This window comes from Pteropus alecto, unplaced genomic scaffold (assembly GCF_000325575.1).
Source record: "Pteropus alecto unplaced genomic scaffold, ASM32557v1 scaffold276, whole genome shotgun sequence".
NCBI lineage: Eukaryota > Metazoa > Chordata > Mammalia > Chiroptera > Pteropodidae > Pteropus > Pteropus alecto.
The window spans coordinates 1,820,441-1,841,326 of NW_006438074.1; the positions used below are offsets into that span (position 1 = coordinate 1,820,441).

Consider the following 20,886-nt stretch of genomic DNA (forward strand, 5'->3'; position numbering starts at 1 on the left):
GTGTGTGTGTGTGTGTGTGTGTATTCTAAGATTATTATCTCCTTTTATTTTGGAATATACCATAAACATGTTTTACAAAAAGTGGGCATATCTATAAATACATGTATAAAAGACAAAAAGATTTCATACTCTAAAAATTCTCCTGGAGTATGTGAAAGGGTATGTGAACAGGTAGTTAAATCTGTCTTCCTTTACAGTGGCTGTTATTAAGATACTTCTTTGTGAAATATAGCAAAAATCATTCATTATAACAGAAAGACTCATAACATTCCTGGCCCAGAGAACTCTTGCTAAAATATTGTCTTAGTAAAATGTTCTAGTGTTAAAATTGAGGAGGAAGCTTTTTATTAACCAAAAAAAATAATAACAAATATTCAAACTTAATTTTTCATACATCCTAAGACCTAAATTGGAAGAATATTTTTAGAGGTAAAAGGAATGGAATCAGGTTGGTGGAGCTGTCTTTTCTACAGCAAAAAAAAAATTGAAACATCCTTTTATACTTAAACCAAATCAGGAAAATATATGATTTCTGTGTCATCATATGCCTAAAGAATAGCTCTTTTGGAATGAAGAGTACAATTTTTCCCTAATCAAATCATTAGAAAATAGCTAAAAAGAATATCTTTTTTCACCCCCTAGAAACTTAAGGTTCAAACTTTTTTCAGTTAGAAGCTTTTCCTTTCCTTAGAATCACGAGTTGAAAGCTCTTCTGAATGATGATTCTTTGAATACTGTCGAGGGCCAGGACTGTGAGCAGAGACAGCAGCGAGGAGGCTCTTGCAATAATGCAGGTGAAAGATGATGATTACTTGGATTAGAATGAAAGCAAGTAAAGACCGTGAGAAAAAAGAACTTCCTAGATTTGCTGATGAACTAGATTATTTGTGAAAAAGTAATCAAAGATGATGCCAGGGCTTTGGCCTAAGCCATCAGAAGAACAGAGTTGCCATTTAAGAGGAAGATGGATCAGAAAGTAGCAGGCTCAGAAACTAGGGGGAATTAAGAATTCAATTTTGCAAATATTAAGTTTCAAATGCCTTTTCCACATGTAAATTTTGAGTAGGCAGTTGAGTACACAAATTTATAGGGCCAGAGATGTAAATTAGGAGTTAGTATCCAAAGATACATAAAACCGTGAGGCTTGATGAGATCACCTGGAGAGAGACATGGAGCCGTCCTAGGATTAAGCCCCAGGGCACTATAACATTTAGAAGTTGAGAGCATGAGGATGAGTCAGCAAAAGAGGATAAGAAGGAGTAACTTGTTAAAGGAAACCAAGAGAAGGGTACCTGGTAGCCAAGCAAAAAAGGTGTTTCAAAGAAAATGAGTAATCAACTCTTAACTACAGCGGATTGGTTCAGTAAAATGAAGTGTGAGAACTTACCCTTTGATTTTACAATGTGCAGACTATTGGTGACTTTGATTAGAATATGTCAAGGGAAGAGGTTAGGGAGAAAAATGAGTTTTACTTTTAGTCAAAATGGAAAATTTGCCATCCCACTTGAAAAAATCTCTTTGTGGTTATGGTTGATTCTATCATGAATTTAGTTGTTCTTAACTAGTAACATTTATTGTCTTTGTACAGTGCTAAGTTAAAACATAGTCCTTTAAGTGAAAATATTAACTGTATGGACCCAAATAAAATTATTATTGAAAATCCTATTAAACAGAATTGACAAACAAAATAGGCATGTCCACTTGCAAAATGATAACATCACATACATTCACAGAGAAGGTTTTATGATTAGTGAATTAATACTCAGGCATAAAGAATTATAACATAAAAACTCATGAGCCTATGGAAACTTTGAAGTATAATATTAGCCACAGTTCCTTGAAGAACTGTGGCATTACCCTTTATGTGCCAACTTCTGGGCATTACCCTTTATGTGCCAACTTCTTTTTTATATTTCTATATTACTTGAGTAAACTCCTAAGTATGAGATAGGAGAGTATAAATAAATGTAAAAGTTTACAGTATAAAAAATTATACATTTATATAAAAGACTTCTTTATTATGAAAGTAGCTCAATGGCAATGAGCAACAACATATTGTTAAAACTTCTACAGATGAAATCTACAATGTATGTGGTGAAAAATAGCAATGGTAAGATTAAAAACAGATTAGACATCACAGAAAAAAAGGTTGGTGAACTCTAAAACATAGCAAGAAAAGTATCCAAAAAGAAACACAGAAAGAAAAATAGAATTTAAAATCCTATAGAGAATTTTTTTTATCAGTATCAGTGAGCTGAGTATTCAGAGTATAAGAGAAAAATTGGGTAAGATGTAACCAGAAAAAGGAAATTAGAAACATTTGTTGTAGAGAGGACATGGAGTCTAGACTTGGATGAGAGGATAAATGAAATTCTTGAATAAATGCAGGTTCTTTGTTGTAAGAAGTGCAGAGGGTAGCTTTTTACTTCATCGTTTTTGCATTTTATTACTTATTTAGATGTTTATGATCATATAGTAGGATTTTATAAGCTGCTAAACAATGACAGATTATTTCTCCCACAGAACTATAACCACACTTTCCCAGACAGTATAAATATATGGTTGAACTAATGTTAATATGCATTACCATTTTATCAATTATACAATAAAACAAAGAACCATGTATCCAAATATTAAGATGTACAACACAAAAGGCATATAAAATATTAGATACCTGCTCACTGCATTAACGGAAGCCCACTTCGCTGTTGTTGTTGTTGCTGCTGCTGTTGTTTTGCAAGAGAGGTTGGAAAGAGAAGGAGAAAATCCTACTTTCAGTAAAAATAATAGTTGGTGAACAACTTCTAATATATACAGGGAAAATTAACAATTTAAGAAATTTGATGATTGAAAATTAAGTATGATAGCAAAGCATCTCCACCCTTTAAAATTACATTTACTAAATTAAAGGGAATATTCTACATATTCTGCACAAGACAAAGGCAACATTTTATTTTAAAAAATTTACTATTCACTTCAATTTTTTTTCAGACCTTCTCTGTTAAGTTGCACCATACAGTGAAAACATAACTGCAAAGCTTTTTATTTATTTGTTTGAAGCCATTAAAAACGTGCTTCTGTATATTGTAGATTTTCAAAATAGAAGTTTTCTATAAAAACACAGAAGAAGATTTATAATGATAATAAATAATCACTATAAGATTTGGTAAAAATCCAACAAAAATCAATAGTTATGCAAACTTGATGTGTACTGGTACATATATGGGAGATGTAAACATAAAGTGAGCAGACAAATGACCATATAATTGCTACTTTCAGTGAAGAAATAAACTGAAGAAATAAACTACCTAAGGTCTATAAAGTTCATAGTTCCTGGGATTTAAATTTTGTGACACAATAAAGATATGTGAATATCGTGTTAGATATTTTGGCACTTAATATCTCTAAATTTATTGTACTTTGATAAGATTCTGGCATGAGAATAGATTTAAAGAAGACTTAGCACTCGCTTCTTCATGATTTCAGGAATGGTAGAGTCAACTGGTAAAAATAAGTACATTTTAAATTCTGAACAATAAGAATATTTTATTTAGTATCCAAATAGGTTGAATGTAACCAAAACAAGATTATAATTATGTCAAGCCTGTGACTGGTAAAACTCTTTTTGAATACTTCAATAGAGTCTTTGTGAGACTTAGGCACCAACCACCATGTTTGCTAATGTGAATGATAAAATAGGTGCTATCTCAAGCTTCACTTCCAAGGCAATAGTATCAGTCATTTCAGTTTTATTGAAAGTAACAGTGATTTCTTTGGACATTGGAATTTTGAAGCACATCCACATTTTAGGACAATACTTATCCAAATACAAGAAGTTGCTTGCTGTTAAGAGTTCCACATCACTTTTGTCTTGTAAACTGTACTGTATTTCCATGTTTTCACCTTTGGTTAATGCTAGAATGACAAGTCCTAGAGGTCTACTAAGACCCAGAACTCAATAGCAAAACAACAAAGTTCTTCACAAATTTTAATTTTTTATAAGACTTAACCATTAATCAACAATCTGGTTGGATGGTGGTGAAACATCATCCAAAGGCCAGTTGTGAACATGGATGCCTTTTTTCTCCACAAAGACAGTGTTGTCCTACTGTGATAACTCCTTATTTCATAAGTTCCTCTATAAATTTGTTTAAAATTATGCTAGTCATATTGTATGTAATAAGAAATCTCATGTTCTTGAGTGTGACTTCCACAAGGTCTGGGTTTATTTGAGCCATGTTAATTTAGTTTAAAAACACCCAATAGGGTTAAGAAGGAATTTAAAAATGGAACATATATATGATGTAAAGAAACTGGTCTATTTCAATATACTTTACTTGAAATTCTTGTTTTGAGTATGAAGCTAGAAGTAATAGAAAATGAAATAAACTTCCTAACAAGAAGCAGCAGTCCGTTAATCCAGTTAATATTGAAGCAACAAATAGGAAACACACTGAGGTTTAACCCATCTAGATCAGAACTCTTGGGAAATGTTCCGCAGATTTCAATTTAACACTCTGTGTCCAGGATAACTGCTCTTAGAGGAGCCTCGTGGCAGAGTAGTGATGAATTTCTGCAGTTCACCTGTCTACACAGAGGTTCTGCTATGCTAGGCAGTAATCTCCATTGCCCTTCAGAAACTCCATAAATGTGACTGAGAAAGAAAGAAGTTTTCTCATTGAAGATTGTGGTCTAATCATTTAGCTGGACCCTAGGTGGCAGGGACACAGGTGATGGCAGGACATCAGGCTCTGCAATGATCGATCTGTGGAAAACATGGCATGAAGCTGGCCCACAGCAGAGGGAGGCATTATGTCAACCAAGTCCCTAAGATTGGCTTTAATTCAAAGAAGGAAAATCTGGGAAATGAAGGAATTCCAAATCACATTAATGAAGAAAATTTTTATAAACTGAACCTACTTAGCCAAGAAGAGAAACTTAATGGATAGAGGCAGGATATTTGTGTGAGTTTTGAAGAGAGGAGGGAGTGTAAGGAGGTACATGGGGTTGGGCAGGGTCAACTGTTAGCTGTCTTTCAGGATTACCATAATCTCTGTTTCCAATGGGTAGACCAGCACTTCCTGACTGAAACTCTTTACTAATTTCCCTTATTTTAAGAATCAAATCCAGAATTTCCATCATGCCATATATTGTCTGGCTACTGCTTCTGCCACTCATCCTCTCCACATTCACTCTGTGCTCTAGTAATTCTGGTTCTATGGCATAACTCCAAGATGCATGCTTTCCTGCTTCTGTGCCTTTATTAAAAGGACTGGTAATAGTTAAAACCTGGTTTCTCACTAAGGTCCAAATCTTTCCAACACATCTAGCTTCCTTCTTGCTAATTGAAATCGGATTATAGTATATAAATAGATTTAGAAGTAACCCTAAGAGTTACAGACCCACTTCCTTGTACCATCAATACAGAAAAACAGGGCAGTGTATGCCTTTAACTTTGGAGGCACCTGCCTCACTTACCAACTCCCAAGAAAGAATGTCAGTTACCATGTCACTGTGTGGCCTTTCCATTCAGGGATTCTTGAGGTCCTGCTGATGGTTTCTGCTCCAAAGGCTGCTTTCAGCAGTGCAAGGGGCTCTAGTCAATGGAATTTTTATTTTTAGAAATGCTGCATTCTCTCTATTCTAAAAATAGTCCCTGACAGTTCTCATCATCTAAAGGCCCCTTGGGTAAATGTACTCAAATGTACATCTTTGAATTTATAGAATCTGACTAGAAAATTTCACATGGTTATAAAATTCCAAGGACCGAAGGAAGATAAATGAGATGACTTGTATTATTTTTTGAGCTCTGTAGATGTAAAGTGCTATATACATCTAAGGCACAGTAGAATAATAGTAGATGGGAGGTGGTGAGAATAAGGTAAACTTAAATGAACTACTCATCAGACAGGAAAGCAAGTCTCCTTACTAGTTGTCAGTCGGGTTGTTAAGGGACAACTGTGAATTGTGATTTTAAAGGACCCCTGATTTGCATAGATGATTTCCTAAGCGTTTCTCTTCAGTTTTCCCATGAACTTTTCATCTATTCTGCTAGATCAGTTAAAAAAAGAAAAAGGAAAAACACTCATTTTATCTATATGTTAATGTTATAGAGTTTTCCTAACTCTATAACAGCAAGAAAGTCAAGGGGTTATAATAATCCTTCTCTTTTAGCAAACTTGTTTTCTACCACCTCTCCCCCGACCCAATACCTTCTTCAAAAAACATTTATATTCATTGCTAGAACTCAAGGGCCCCTCATTCATTCCCATCTTATACTACATACTCATTCTGCTCAATGGCAGACAACTAAAGTGTGAAGGTTTCAGAAATCCTCCTCCGCATTACTTCATACTAACCTCACAGATGTCACAGTCACCTGGTTCTGTGAACTGCACCCCAAACCCAAGTTACTCTTTTCACTGCTGCTGCTGCTGACACTTTTCTGGTTACATTCTGCACATTGAATCTTCACCGTCCCTGCTACAATATTACCATCAGAAATGTTCTCTTGCCTCTTCCTATTGGTCCCTCAAGGAGATGGACCAACATCATCTGCTATCACACCATTTCAAAACGGGACAGGCACATTTCAGGAAACATGGTTAGTGCACCATATTAGCTTGAAAGCTTATACATCCTACATCTCCAGGGAGAGTATGGCCACCCCACAACCCCTCCAGAGCTGTGTCTCCTTTCTCTGCATGGTTGTGAGACACCCATTGTTTTGCTCTGGGGAAGTGGGTGGATAGATTTGGGCTGTTTGAAGCTATTGAGATTCGGGGGGTTCTACTTTTCACAATGTACAGAGATAAACTTTGGAAACTATTATGAGTCATTATTCATCAATCTCTTTGTAACTTCGGATTTCTCTTTTGCAAAAGTCTAACCTATAAAAAGAAAAAAAAAAAAAACTTCCGTATGACTATTTCTCACTTTCTAGGATTTCAGTTTCACTATACTTGAAATTCAGGATGCTCTTATTGGGATACTTTTTGTAAGTATCCTAATGTCTTTTCTCTTAAAAACATCTATGTGACTATCTCTGAGACCTGGAAACTGAGTCAGACATTAACATCTCCAAGTGAGGAAATCAGAATTAAATTTATATTAAAATATGTCAAATTGTTTGTATGCTTCTACAAAGGTGCAAAAAGGATTGACAGTATCACACTGAAACAGTACAGGAGAAATCCTGCAGAGTTTCCCTGAGCAATGATAAATGAAAAAAATGGGATAATAATTAAAATTTCTAATTTAAGGTATGTATAATGTAATTGATAGTCTCTTAACTATAAATGGGCTGCCATTCTGCATTTTAGACATTATTTAGACATTTAGAGCTTTATTTGATGAATCCATGACCATTCTAGTTATTTATCGCCATGTAACAAATCATTCCAAGACTTAGCGGTTTAAAACATCAAGTCATGTTATTATCATCTCTCATGGTCTCTAGGGTTAGAACTTTGGTGGGGGCTGAAGGAATGCACTTAGTAGTTATATCATAGTTCAGGGTCTCTCATGAAATAGCTGTCAGATAATGATTAGAGCTGAGACAGTGGAGAGTTGGAAAATTTAGGGACTGGTTTGCTTGCATGCTTGCAGGTGTTCTTTCTCCCTCCCTCTCTCTCTTTCTCCCTCTCTCTCTCCCCCTCTCCCTCCCTCTCTCTCTCTTTCTCCATCTCCATCTCTCTCATGTGGTCCCAAAGCTCCTCCATTTTATTTGTTGTATAAGTTAATTTGGGCTTCTTCACATAGCTGGTGAGCTCAGGGCTCTAGCCTGAAAGTACGATAAACAAGCCTGTCATGAACTAGCTTCTATAGTCACAAAACATCGTTTCTGCCCTAATCACATGGCTTCCAAGATTTAAAGGGAAGGAGTATAGACCTCACTTCTCAGTGGAAGGAGTGTCAAATAATATGAGGCCATATTTTCAAATCTCTATGTTGGCCAAAAATTATTCGCATTATTCCCACATTCAAACCACAGTCACTCTCTCCTAATAGTTCCCATAAGTTCGATTCCATTTCAGCATCAGGCTCAGAGCCAGCATCGCATTACAGATAAGCAGAAGAGTACCTGGGTTAGTTTCCTTGGACACATCCCCTGAGGTGTGGTTCCTCTAAATTTTAAGATACGTGAATTAAAATGGAAAGTTATTTGCCTTATACACATCCAATATACAGTGGTGGGGTAAGCATAAAATAAATGCTATAGGCACAACTACTCATAAAGGGGTGGAAATCGGAAGCACAAAGGTCACCGACCCACAGCAATTCTGAAACCAGCCAGGTACATGTGTCCTTGATTGGGAGCCAGTTCTGCCCCCTGAGACTGAGTCTCTGACGTTCTTGGTTCTATCTTGTGGGATCATTGTTCTGTCACCTGAGTTATCGTTCCTTTTCCATAAGATGGAGGCTATATATGACAGTCATTTTCCCAGACTGTCTCCTGTCTGTAGAGGTTCAAAGATCCAAATGCCACTTTGCATTTTGTATTTTTTTTCCTATCCCATTTTTTCCACACTGATACAATTACTTTCAAAATGATGTGGGCTTTCTGTGAACTAATTTATAATTGATTCCATTAGATAGTGATTAAACCCAGAAATCTTTTAGAGATAAGCTCTTTTCTACCTTGAGTTCCCTGTGAGTCATCTATGGGAAAATACTCATAAGATTCTTGGAAACTTGTGTTTAGTAGCAGGGGTGGACGAGTCTGCCAGTCATGCTCTTCAAATGTTGAGAAGGCCTTTCTTTGGTCTGTTTTAAAGGATCTATGCAGCACAAAGTTTAATATTTTTCTGAGATCTTAACAAGGAACCTTATAGGCCCACCCTGAACTTGGTCTTTGCCCTGAAGACATTTCTTAATTTGAATATCATATTATTTTATTTTGCTTTTGCTATCTGGAGAGACTGTGAATGAGAAATTATATTAAACCCCAGCAAATCATGGATCCTTTATATTTACTCCAAATTTTGCTTGAAAACCAAGTAATTCCTTTTTGTGGCTCATCTGTCTATATAACTTATTATACATGGCTAAAAGAGCTTACACTTCCAATATTCTGCCCCCAAATCTTAGCCAGATCCATCAGTTCATGAGGTACATTTTCTGCTTTCAGTATTACCACACTTAAAAGTTTGGCTAAACATTCTGCCACTATGTGAAATGTCAGCCGTTTTAGGTTTATGTTACAGATACACTGCACTTCCAGATATCAAATTTTGTTCTGGTTATATGTTGCTGCATGAAAAATTAACTCAAAATTTAATAGCTAAGTAGAGGAATAATTTTATGTCTCTCAGTTTTTGTGGGTGAAGAATTCCCAAGGGGCATGGTAGTGCCATTCTGCCTGGGTATCTTTCAGGACATTGCACTTGCCTAGCAGCAGCTAGAGCTGAGGGGGGAGGGGCGGCACAGCGGCAGCCTGTGCCCGTGCAGTCTCTGGGTTGTCCGTGTGATTTCTGCATGGGCCATTTGCACTTCCCCGCGGCATAGAAACCTCGGGGCTCTTGAACAAGTGCTCTGGTGAGCAAGGCAATGGTTTTATTTCTTTTTGTGACCCAGCCTCAGACATCACTGACCATCACTTCCCCGCTAGTCACAAGTTCTCCTAAATTCAAGGGGAAGGACAATAGATAGGCCCCAGCAGTCAATGAATGCGGGGCTGTGTTATAAAACTGCCACGACGACTTTGGCTTATTTTAATCATACTTTAAAAATAATGTCTTAAGTTTCTTAACTATGATGTTTAAGTCTCCTACAAAAATTTTCCAGGAATCTAATTCTCACCTTAGGATGAAAGTACTATAGTGTTAATATGAAGAGCTATATCATGGACTTTTAAGCACCAAATAACATGATACTAGGCAATCTTAACCATCTTCCCTTTGGCCTTCCTGCTCTCCTAAAACAACAGTTTGGACCAGATTCTAATGATCCAACTTTCCTGTACATGAAGCCTCTTTGTTCTCCTCAGTCCTCATTTTTGATTATTGCTTATTAAAGCAAGGGATATTTTAAGTCAATTACACTAAATGATATGACCTTCGAGTGAGCAACCTGACCTTCTGCTCTAAGAGTTTTTCCATTACACGATTGACTTCTCTGTCCCCGTAAAGGACCTGAAATTGAAGACATTTCATTATATCTATCACTCAGCACAAACGTATCATTGGAGTAATATGTTCATTATACAGGTGAAAAGGAACACTGTGGCTGCTTAACATTAACAGGCTGTAAAAGTGATCCTGATGACTATGACATTCCTGTAGTCTTAATCTTATTTCTGCCTAATTGGGAATACAAAACAACAACATGCAAATAAAATGTTCATAACAACACTTGGTTATCAAGACAAAACTTTGGTGTTTTTCTCCAGTCATTTTTACCTGAAAAGCTGACCAGAGTTTCTGGCTTTTATGTGAAAATAAAACTCTATGCAGTTGAAGTACCTCTCAAACCTTAAGAACAGACATGGCATTACATAAAACTCTTGGGTTACATGTACATTTCACCTTAATTTCACTGCACATTATCCCTTACAGCCACTTTAGTATCACAACAGAAGCATAGAGTATAAATTTAAAATAAAGATTCTTGCCTTAACTTTTACTCTTTTGATGAGCACACACGTTCATTTCCAGTTAATAATCTAATGCAATTGGCCACAAGCAGATCTGCCTATATGTTTAATTAAGGGACAACTAAAGTCTTCCATGATTCTGACTTTCTCAAACTATATAAAATAAGAAAAATGCAGGTAGTTAGAGTCTGAGAAGTTGGCATTTGGGAAGATCTTTATCTTTCTCATTTGAAAGTTACCAGCTTCTAAAATACTCTTAGCTCATATTCATCAAATTCTTCAACTCATCAGATGCACGAGGTCATATAGTCTATCTCCTCATATTATCAAATAGAAGCAATTGATGAGTCTTATTAGGTATGATTAATTCATGAAGGATAAAATGTAAAGACGATGTATTGCTTTTTCCAGCTTCTCTTAGCTTTACGGTCTATTCTGTTAACCAGAACACCACTTGGCACAGTTGTCTTTAGTCTCTACTCTGAAACTAGGTTAACTAAAACAAGTCTGTGAAAAGAAACGATGTTGCAGCCTAGAAAATGAGACTGGAATTTATCACTATCTCTTCTTACACAATGGAAAAAAGGACCTGATAGACTGATTTATTAATTAATTCATTTATTTATTCAACAAACATTACTTAGTTTAAATCATGTGCCATGCAGAGAAGACCTTTATGTGCTTATCCTGACTTTTAATGAGTACAAAAATCTTCCATTCAGGACAGAAGAGAGATCAGATAAGTAGTGGATCCTGTCTTCCAGAAAGTCCTGAGGAAAAAAACAAACTCAGAAAGAATGGCTGTCTTTTCATGTCAGAAATTGAAACCTGAATGCAATTAGTTTGCAGAGTCAAATTTGATATAAAAGGAATAAAATAATCTTCAATCGAATAATCTTTTGTTTTTCCAGACACTGCCATAGCTTTTCATTATCTCTCTTAATTATCTTCTATATTATTTGCATGTGTCAACGAAATTGCTCAGGACATTTGTTTGGAAGTCATAAAATTAATTGGAGCTTAAAAAAAGCTTCAATTAAAGTAATAATTATTTTATTCTTAGATAAGCAGAGCTCACTGATAATACACCAATTTGTATGAAAAAATATGTACACATGTGTCTGTTCACACACACATATAATTGTTTTCATCTGTGCATACTCTTCAAATTTTTTCATATGAGATTTCTCTATTAATTCTCACAAAGGAGTTGAGATGAATATAAAGCAAATACGTATTCTTATTTTAGAAATTAAGGCATACTTAAGTTTACCTAATTAGAGAGTATACCAATCAGGGTTATATCATAAAAGCAGAACTACTCTGAGTATGATAGTAAAAAGTATGTATTTTAGAGGTTGGATGTTATGCAATTTTGGAAGCTGTTGGAGCAGCCTCTTTAAGCTGTTGTTTTTGTATCTAATGTTAAGCCTTAAGTCATTATGGGTCAGCCAGATGGGCAGCCAGAAAACTGGATGTGGGTGAAAGCAAGGACGAACTGGAACTTGCAAGAATAGAAGGAGACAGAATGGCAATGGGAACTTAGGCAGACACACTGAAACTAGTGTCTGTCTCATCATATCCAACTTCAGTGCCACAGATATACAGGAGAAGGTGATGTCTTGGCCACATAGTTTTACATGCACTTGTGCGTCAGCCAAATTGCCTGGTGCCCTGCACCAACCCTCAGAGTTACCTCATTTCCATCTTGCGAATCTCGTGCAAAATATCTTTTGTGGGCCATGCAAATCCAGAATCATACAGAAAAGACAAAACACCAAGGAGAAACATCTAAGCCACTTGAGATACAATGACTTCTATAGCGATATGATAAAACCCTTGCTCAACCAGGAGGAAGACTTTTGCATTTTGTTTTATGCACCAGGCGCATTTCCATAGAAAATTACCTTTGCTTTGATCCTCACTACCTTTTATCATTTATGCTCTCGTTCAATAAACCTACTCTCTTTCGGTAGTTTTTAGGAAGTAAATATAATCATGAAAAATAGTTGTGCCGATTAATCATCTAATTGTCATCACTGACTTTGCTTCAGTGAAAGTAATTACATCTCTGTGTTGAGCCATTAGACCCTTGACCATATGAAAAGCCAGTGCTTGGCCAGAGAATAAGATCTTCTTAAATATTCAGGGCTTTTGTCTCCTACAGTTAGGGTTTGTCTAGCCAATTAGCAAGACTTAGTAGATGACAAATTTAAATCTTTAGGAAACAATGCATTATCAAAATTTTCTCTTCTGCTCATTTTCAAGGTACCAGTTCTTTTTTTCTCTACCTCCCAATTAAGGGGAACCTGGACCCTAGGGACCATGAGCAAAAGCCCGAAGTTTGTGTATTCTGTTGCCTGGCTGCAGTATGCGGAGCCTAGAGAAGCTGTATAAGACATCAGGTCCTGAGGTAAGGGAGGGAGAAAACTCATCAGGCAGCTCTTCTACATGAGTCCAAGGGGCCAGAGAGAAAGTGAGAATGGGAATAAAGGGAGAAATGAAAGATATGGACCCAACTCTTCAAGAAGCCTTCATTTTCGAGTGTGGACAAGGAGAGCCCCTGTGCCCTGAACTTTTGGAAGAACTATGTTGATTTATTAGGAAGAAATGAGACTCGAACCCTGGGGAGGACGACACCAAGTACAAATGGGGGTCATACAGACCTAGACTCCCTACACCTATACAGAGCATAGATTTTGGAGTTAAGAAGAAAGAGGGTCAGAATCAAATATTGCAGGGACTGCAAAGAAGGATCAAAGCCTTGATGCTTCCTCCAGTACACACTTATGCTTTCAGGCCCATCCCAGACTTGCTCACTATGATCACATGCAATTCATTTTTCCCAACTGCTATGATGCTTAGACAGATGTTAAAATTATAAAATACTTGATTAGTACAGAACTGTGATCTCTTCGGCATCTTTTCCACCATGTCTTCTACTCTGTAATAAGAGAACAAATCAACAAGATTGACTATTACACTGGAAATATTTTCTCTTCACTAATAATACCTCTCATGCTTACCTTGGAGGAGCAGAGGAACAGCTGATGTGAGTGAGTGTCAGTAGCTGGGGTAATATTTGCTTTTATAATAATGGCTGCTACTCTTTTTTTTTTTTTCTTATAAAGCAAGCTTACTTTTATTTCTCTTTACTCAGCCTCTCCCCAATCCCCGCTCTAGGAAAAAGGGAACGTACAAAAAACTCTCACAATATTATATTAGAAACTACAGAGAAACTCGCAAGAGGAGAAAACATGGAAAACAGAGTTATAGGAAACATTTTCTTTTAAGGAAAAGAAAAATTAAACTTATTATAGAATCACCCAAGCATGGTAGGGATTTCATCTTCTTCAGCCACTGCTAGAATTTGGACATGCCTGAATTGGCAGGTGGACTGACCAAGGTCCACTTGCTAGGAGACTGAAAACCTAAGGGAATTCATCTGAAGAGAAGAATGATTAGCCAACTCAGGTTCCGTTCCTTAATTAATGGAGAGGGCAGTGATTGTGCAATGAATATTTACTTGAATTTCCCCCCCCCTTTTTTTTTTCATATTCCCTTGCCTAGTGTCTAGGAAGAGGAAAGGCTTAATTTAAAATTTAGAAAGCTGTTTCTTTACAGTCTAAAATGTTTTAGGAGCCTTTGTCTCACCGTAACATAGAAGAATTTGAGAGGCTTCTCTCCCTGCTGTGTCACAGACCCCTCTGAAGATTTGACATCTTGTGTTCTTCAGTTTTTCAATGACAGTACCAGGCAGAGAGTGATATCCACAGGAGCCATAGAAAGATCTACTACTGGGAGCAGACTTATTTGTGCATACCTGAGAAATTCTCCCTGGAGATAGCCAGAAATATAGGGTTTTGATTTTGAGAAAGGGAATATTTTCAAAGGGCCTGGGTACCTTGCCTTAGAAAGTATGAGCAAGTCTCAATTAAATTAGAGTTATTACTATATGTGCCCACCCAGATGTGTAATGAGGCTTGTGAGATTTTAGTTATAGAAATAATTGGGAAATGTGTTAGTTTTATAGGGCTGCTGTAACAAATTACTACAAGCTGGGTGGCTTAAAACAACAGAAATTTATTTTCTCACATTTCTGGAGGCTGGAAGTCTAAAATTGAGGTATCAGTAGGATTAGTTCCTTCTGAAGGCTCTGAGGGAGAATCTTCCAGGCCTCTGTTTCAGCTTCTGGTGGTTGACGTTAATCCTTGGCATTTTCTTATTTCTTTCTTTTTTACTTTTCATTTCTTTTCTTTTCTTTTTTTTTTGGCTTGTGGAGACATCACTCTAATCTCTATCTCTGTCTTCACATGGTGTTTTCCCTCTGTGTAAATCTCTAAACGTCCTCTCCTGTAATTATAAGGAACCACCCTAATCCAGTATGACTTCATCTTATCTAATTATATCTGCAAAAACTTTTATCCAAGTAAGTTGAATTTAGAGTCAATCATCTGTGACTCTAAATTCAACTTACTTGGATAATCATCTGTAACACAATGATTTGTATCTTCTGTCAGAATGTTTATACATTTAAACTCCTAACTTGAGCAGCAACCCTGAGTCCTTAGAGGGAATACATATCTGTATCAAGTCACAGTTGAAACAAAAACCTGTAAAATGCGTCTTTATACTTTATCTACAAGATAGATTTATTATAGGAAATTCTACTTTTAGCCATTCCAAATGACATTCTTCTTAGTACCCATACGGAAATCTAGAGTGTTTTTTAAGTAGAATTTCATTTTTAGTATGCTTAATTTAGGATGACTCCTGATAAGTCAATCCATTAAAAGATGAAAAATAAAAGTCATATCAAACTTCAGAAGAAGAGAGTCCAGAAAAATTGCCTGAATCAACAGTTTGGAAGAGCAATGGCTAGTGAAAGACAAACATGACAAGATCAGATAAAAGATAACGGGAAGGCCGAGATACTAAAACTGGCTTTCAATTGTCATAGTTTCCTTTCATCCAATCTGAGGATGAAAAGGAGAACTCCATATACAAGTAATTTATACTTCCAATGCTTAAAATCATCATCTTGTTCTCTCTAGTTCAAAAGGAAATGGCAAGAGACCAAAGCTGTCTTCGCTACCACTTCCATTTGCAGTCTGAATAATCTGCTCCATCTCCTGAGTTACTTTGTATTATTCACATCTATGCTTTATACTGTTTCCTATCAATTTCCTTTTTGCATAATTGATCAGGAACTAAAATTACCTAGATTTGTTATTGGCAAAGGAGATATTACTAGCTTAGAGTAAGTATGCCTTTAACATTTTTTTCCCTTAGCACGGCCTCTTAAATCCTACCATTAGCATAAAAACAATATGACAAAGGAAAAAGCCTTTAAATGTGGTCATTCGAGATAATATAAATATGTATTTTGCTTTTTTCAAACATGGTTGTCGCTTTGCTTTACAATCAGTGCTAAAGTCTTCCTGTTCAATAATTGACTGAATTCTTTACGCCCAAGAAGTATGCCTTATTTATATCTGGGGCCCAGGTTTTGGCATTGTGCTTAACATAGATAGTACTCAGTGAGTGTTGAATTGAGTGCAAAATCATGTTAAGACCATATGCTGTTTTCACAAACAGGATATGTCTTGTTTTTGTCCCAAAGGAAAAAGTTGGACTATTTTCTAGGTCTCTTCTGAAGAATAGTGGTGGAAGATGAGCTCTGATGAAGCTTTTTCTCTCTCTCTCTCTTTTTTTTTTTTTCTGAGGCCCTCTTTGGCAGTAACCCACTCTGTAGCTAGATCTAACTAAAAGCATCTCACTCACATCAGATGTGTTTACCCTGGAGGTGAGAGCTCAGAGTTCTGTTCTACAAAGCTAAAGAGAGTTTCAAGAATGAATTTAGACTTTATCTTCCATCATACTAATTCTACTTAGAGCTTTGAAGTGATTGTAAATATAGTTTTTTATAGTTTCTTATGTTATTTTATTTTTACTATATTTAGCTTGTATCATTGCCTTAGTTATTATAAATTTAAATGTATTACATCTTTAAAAAAATCTAGCTGCTTGCAATGATTTAAAGAATTATCATCAGTTGACTATTATGTCACTAGCTTAAATACAGAGTGAGAAGAATCAGTATTTACTTCAGAGAAAAGAAACGTTATGCTGGTAATTCTCTCCAGTAGCTACTTTCATGCTAAAGACCTAGAATACACCACTTGACTCATTTTCTGGCATTTAGAACAAAATAAATAGGAAGTGCAAGAAATCTCATAAATAATTTTTTTCTGTTACTGACAAGAAAAAGTCTCCCTTTATCCATGCTGAAAAGCAGGGTAACTAACAGAGGGAGAAACTGAAGCTCCTGACAGGTGAAGGGAATGTCAGTTTTAAGGCTTAGTGAAGCCTGGTTTTCACATCTCCCTCTCACAGCCCTTTCTGAAGCAAAGTCTTAGGCTGTGGGCCAGAGTAAAATCTTGACATGAAATCTGCTCTAATTTCGTTCCTTCTAAGGAACAATGCTCCATCATAAGAGGTTTATTTTCATATATTAAAAATAAAATATTAAAGAATGCTCTAGAATTTACAATATTCCTGAAAGTCCTTGAGATTTTAGCATTTTAAGCTTATAGTATAGTACAGTACATTGCCACTGCAATTTCCCATTCAAATGAACTTTGTATATTACAAAATTAATTCTCCCCAAAGCAAAATAATAATAATAGCAGCTACGCTTATGATCTAATTTTTATTACTCATGATCTATCAGATGATTGCAATTCAACATGTTAACTATAATATAACAATTATAAGAGATTATAGCGGTTTCCATTACAATTATTAGCAGTGTTATAATGTTAGTGTTATAATTGTTCAAATTAAGCTCATCATTATAAAAATCGCATGTTTCATAAGAACAAAGAATTGACTAGAACTGTCACCTTTAATGAGAATATGATGGAAGGTTGAATTTCAATATCATCTAATTCAGTATTATTACCATTAATGAGCTCTATGTAAGAACAAAAAAATGCAAAACATAACCAAAAAATCTTCAGAGACAGAACACACTTATCTTCAACTTGCTAGTAGCACATTCAGGGGGTAAAATTTACTAGTAGCACATTTAGATGGTAAAATTGTGTTCTATGTACCACATTTTGATAGTTATTTCAAATATTTACTCAAGATCCAGTTTTTGTTGCCTGTACTTTTGTGTCATATTCAAATTATTGACAAATCAAATGTCAGAAATATTCTCTCATTTATTCTAGAATTGTTATAGTTTTAGTTCTAACATTTTTTATCTATTACGAGTTAATTTTTGTATATGGTATGAGGTAAGGGTCCAATTTTATTCTTTTGCATGTGGATATCCCGTTTTTCCAGCACCATTAGTTGAAAAGGCTGACCTTTCCTTATTTATGATATTGGCATCCTTGACAAAAATCAGTTGACCATATATGCAACAGTTTATTTCTGGTCTCTGTTCGATTCCATTTGTCTATATATCTGTTCTCATGCTAGTACCACCCTGTTTTAATTATTATACTTTGTAGTAAGTTCTCAAATAAAGAAGCGTGAGTCCTCCAACTTTGTTCTTCTTTTTCAAAATTGTTTTGGCTATTCGAGGTCCCTTACAGTGCCATGTGAATTTAAGAATGGATTTTTCTATTTATGCAAAAAAAAAAAAAAAAAGTTGAGATTTTGATAGGAATTACTATAGATCACTTTGGGTAGTATTTTCATTTTACAATATTAAGTCTTCCAATCAATGAATGTGGGATGTCTTCAATTTATTTATGTCTTCTTCAATATATTCAGGAATGTTTTATAGTTTTCAGCATACAAGTCTTCCCCACCCTGGTTAAACTTATTCCCAAATTCTTTGTTCTTATTGATGCTATTTTAAATGAAATTGCTTTCATAATTTCCTTTTGAGGATTACTCATTGCTAGTGTATAGAAATGCAACTGATTTTTGCATGATTTTATATCTGACAATTTTTATGAATTTGTTTAAGAGCTCTAACTTTTTGTGGAATACTTAGGATTTTTACATAGAAAACTGTGTTATCTGTGATAATTTTACTTATTCCTTTCAAATTTGGATGCCTTTTATTCTTTTACTTGACTAATTGCTCTGGCTAGAACTTCCAGTAGAATATCAAATAGGAGAGAAACCTAAATCATAGCCATGAATACAATTCCATGCTGAGTTCTGTGAGTTATCCTAGTGAATTACTGAAGCTGGGAATGGTCTTGGCAAACAGCAACACAGCAGTGTACACACATACATATATGTATACACATGTCAGGCATTAAGCTAAGTACTTTGTATACATGTTCCTACTTAATTATCATAACTCTAAAAGATAAATATTTTCATCCTCATTTTAGAGACAAGTAGAATAAAGCAGAGACTAAATAAATCACATGAGACCCCACATCTAGATAAACTATATACTGTTCTACGCATTTTGTCTTTATGACAATTACACAAGAAATGCCATTAGTACTCTTTCCAAATTTATGTATTTCTCAATTTTTTTATAATATTCATGTAGGTATTTCATTTCCTCACTGATTTCTTTCAAAGGAAGGAGACCTATCCAAAATTTGCCTTTTATGGCTATTTAGAATTTTAAATATTTGCTGAGTGGAAAGAAGCTGAGTTTAAAATCTTTAATTAAAGCAGATGAATGCTACATTCTTTTAAAACTGTGATAAAATCCATTAAGAGAAGTCATGGGTGACTTGGAGTCTGCATCATAAATGAGAAATAGCAACACAGCGAATCCAAAAGATTCTTTAAGGTCAATTTGTATCTTATCTCAATTACTAATTAAAATTAGACAGAGTGCCTATATTTGTGCAATGATTCATGAAAAATGAAGATAAGTAATTTAGTATTTGTCTTTTAAGAGCAAATATACCATTATAGGAAAAAGCATAGATTAGCATCCCTTCTTGGCATAGTCCAAAAATGATCTTATTTATATGGAAGAACTGTAATTCCACAAGACATACAGAGCAATATTAGTTCGGAAAGATCAATCCTGTGCTCTGGTGTATGCCTGTGACTCAAACTTCCTTATTGTTTCCATAGTTTTGGAATTGTTCTTTCACTTAACAGTCTTTTCTGAAATACTTTCGTTTTTATTAGCTGTTTCAATGTTTCCAAGAAATTATCATCAAGAGCAAGGAGACCACTTTTGGAAGAACTATTAACTAGTTCAAGAGTTAATTGATGAAAAAGACAACAGCAACTGTCAGTCTTGCTTATAGCGAGGTATAATGAGACTAATTAACGGTTCAAAAAAATAAACAATTCTATTCTGCTAGGTTCAGTATGAATTTCTAATTATCATAAACACATACTTCTGATTATTTTATATATGTAAATATATAACTATTATATATAATATATACAGTTTAGATTAAGGATATAGTCTGCCTTCTTGAATACCCTATGTAGAGACAGACCTTACTTTTAGAAGGCTCTTTATTGAGCACTGGGTGATACCGATTTAAGACATGGAGCCTTCCATCTACATTTTGAGAGAAGATGAAACATAATAGAACTAGGTCTGTAACATAAGGGTTATCTGAATAAGTCATAATTCTAGAGAAAGAAAAAATTTTAAAAAAGCACTTTTGTCCTGTATTGTGATATAACTACACAATATAGAAAGTAATAGAATAAAGTGGAAACTAAAGTTATCAAAGAGAATAAAAAATGGCACAAAAACAAATAATTAACTTAGAGAAATAGAAAAGTCAACATAAAAAGGGAGACAGATAATAAAAGACACATAAGAAAATAGGTTATTTGTATAAAAAGAAAATCAAGAAAATTGTCTAGTAACAAATGAGTAGGAAATATTAGAATCACACCTAACACTGAAATTATGGGAGTTTAAATACTACATTAGGTCATATATAGAAAATATGATCTGTTGAGAAAAAGTAAATAATGTAAAACTCTTAGAAAAACATCATCCATCTGCATCCATCTTACCAGACACATTTCAGGAGGAATTTGCAAGTTTAAACTGTCAGAATGGAGAGCGAGGCAGGCTCTTAAAGCAAAGAGTTTTGTCTCAACTCAAGAAATGACTGGTCATAAATAAATACTTAAAATAGAAGTTGTAGTAATAAAATGAATACTTGAGTACTGAAAGCATTCAAGGTGATTACTTTTGACAGTGAAAAATTGGAATAAGTAGATTAATTCAAAGCTTCATTTCAAGTCTAAGATATTTTTTTCATACATAATTTCCTGTTTTTAATGCTTTTCCTGGTTCTGTTACTTAGTTATAAAAATTT

General features: G+C 35.0%; 1 pseudogene; it reads right to left on the bottom strand.

The window, feature by feature from the left end:
* Positions 1–3,749: 3,749 nt before the first annotated feature.
* On the bottom strand, positions 3,750–4,238 carry LOC112482412 (annotated as a pseudogene).
* Between the last annotated feature and the right edge of the window lie 16,648 nt (positions 4,239–20,886).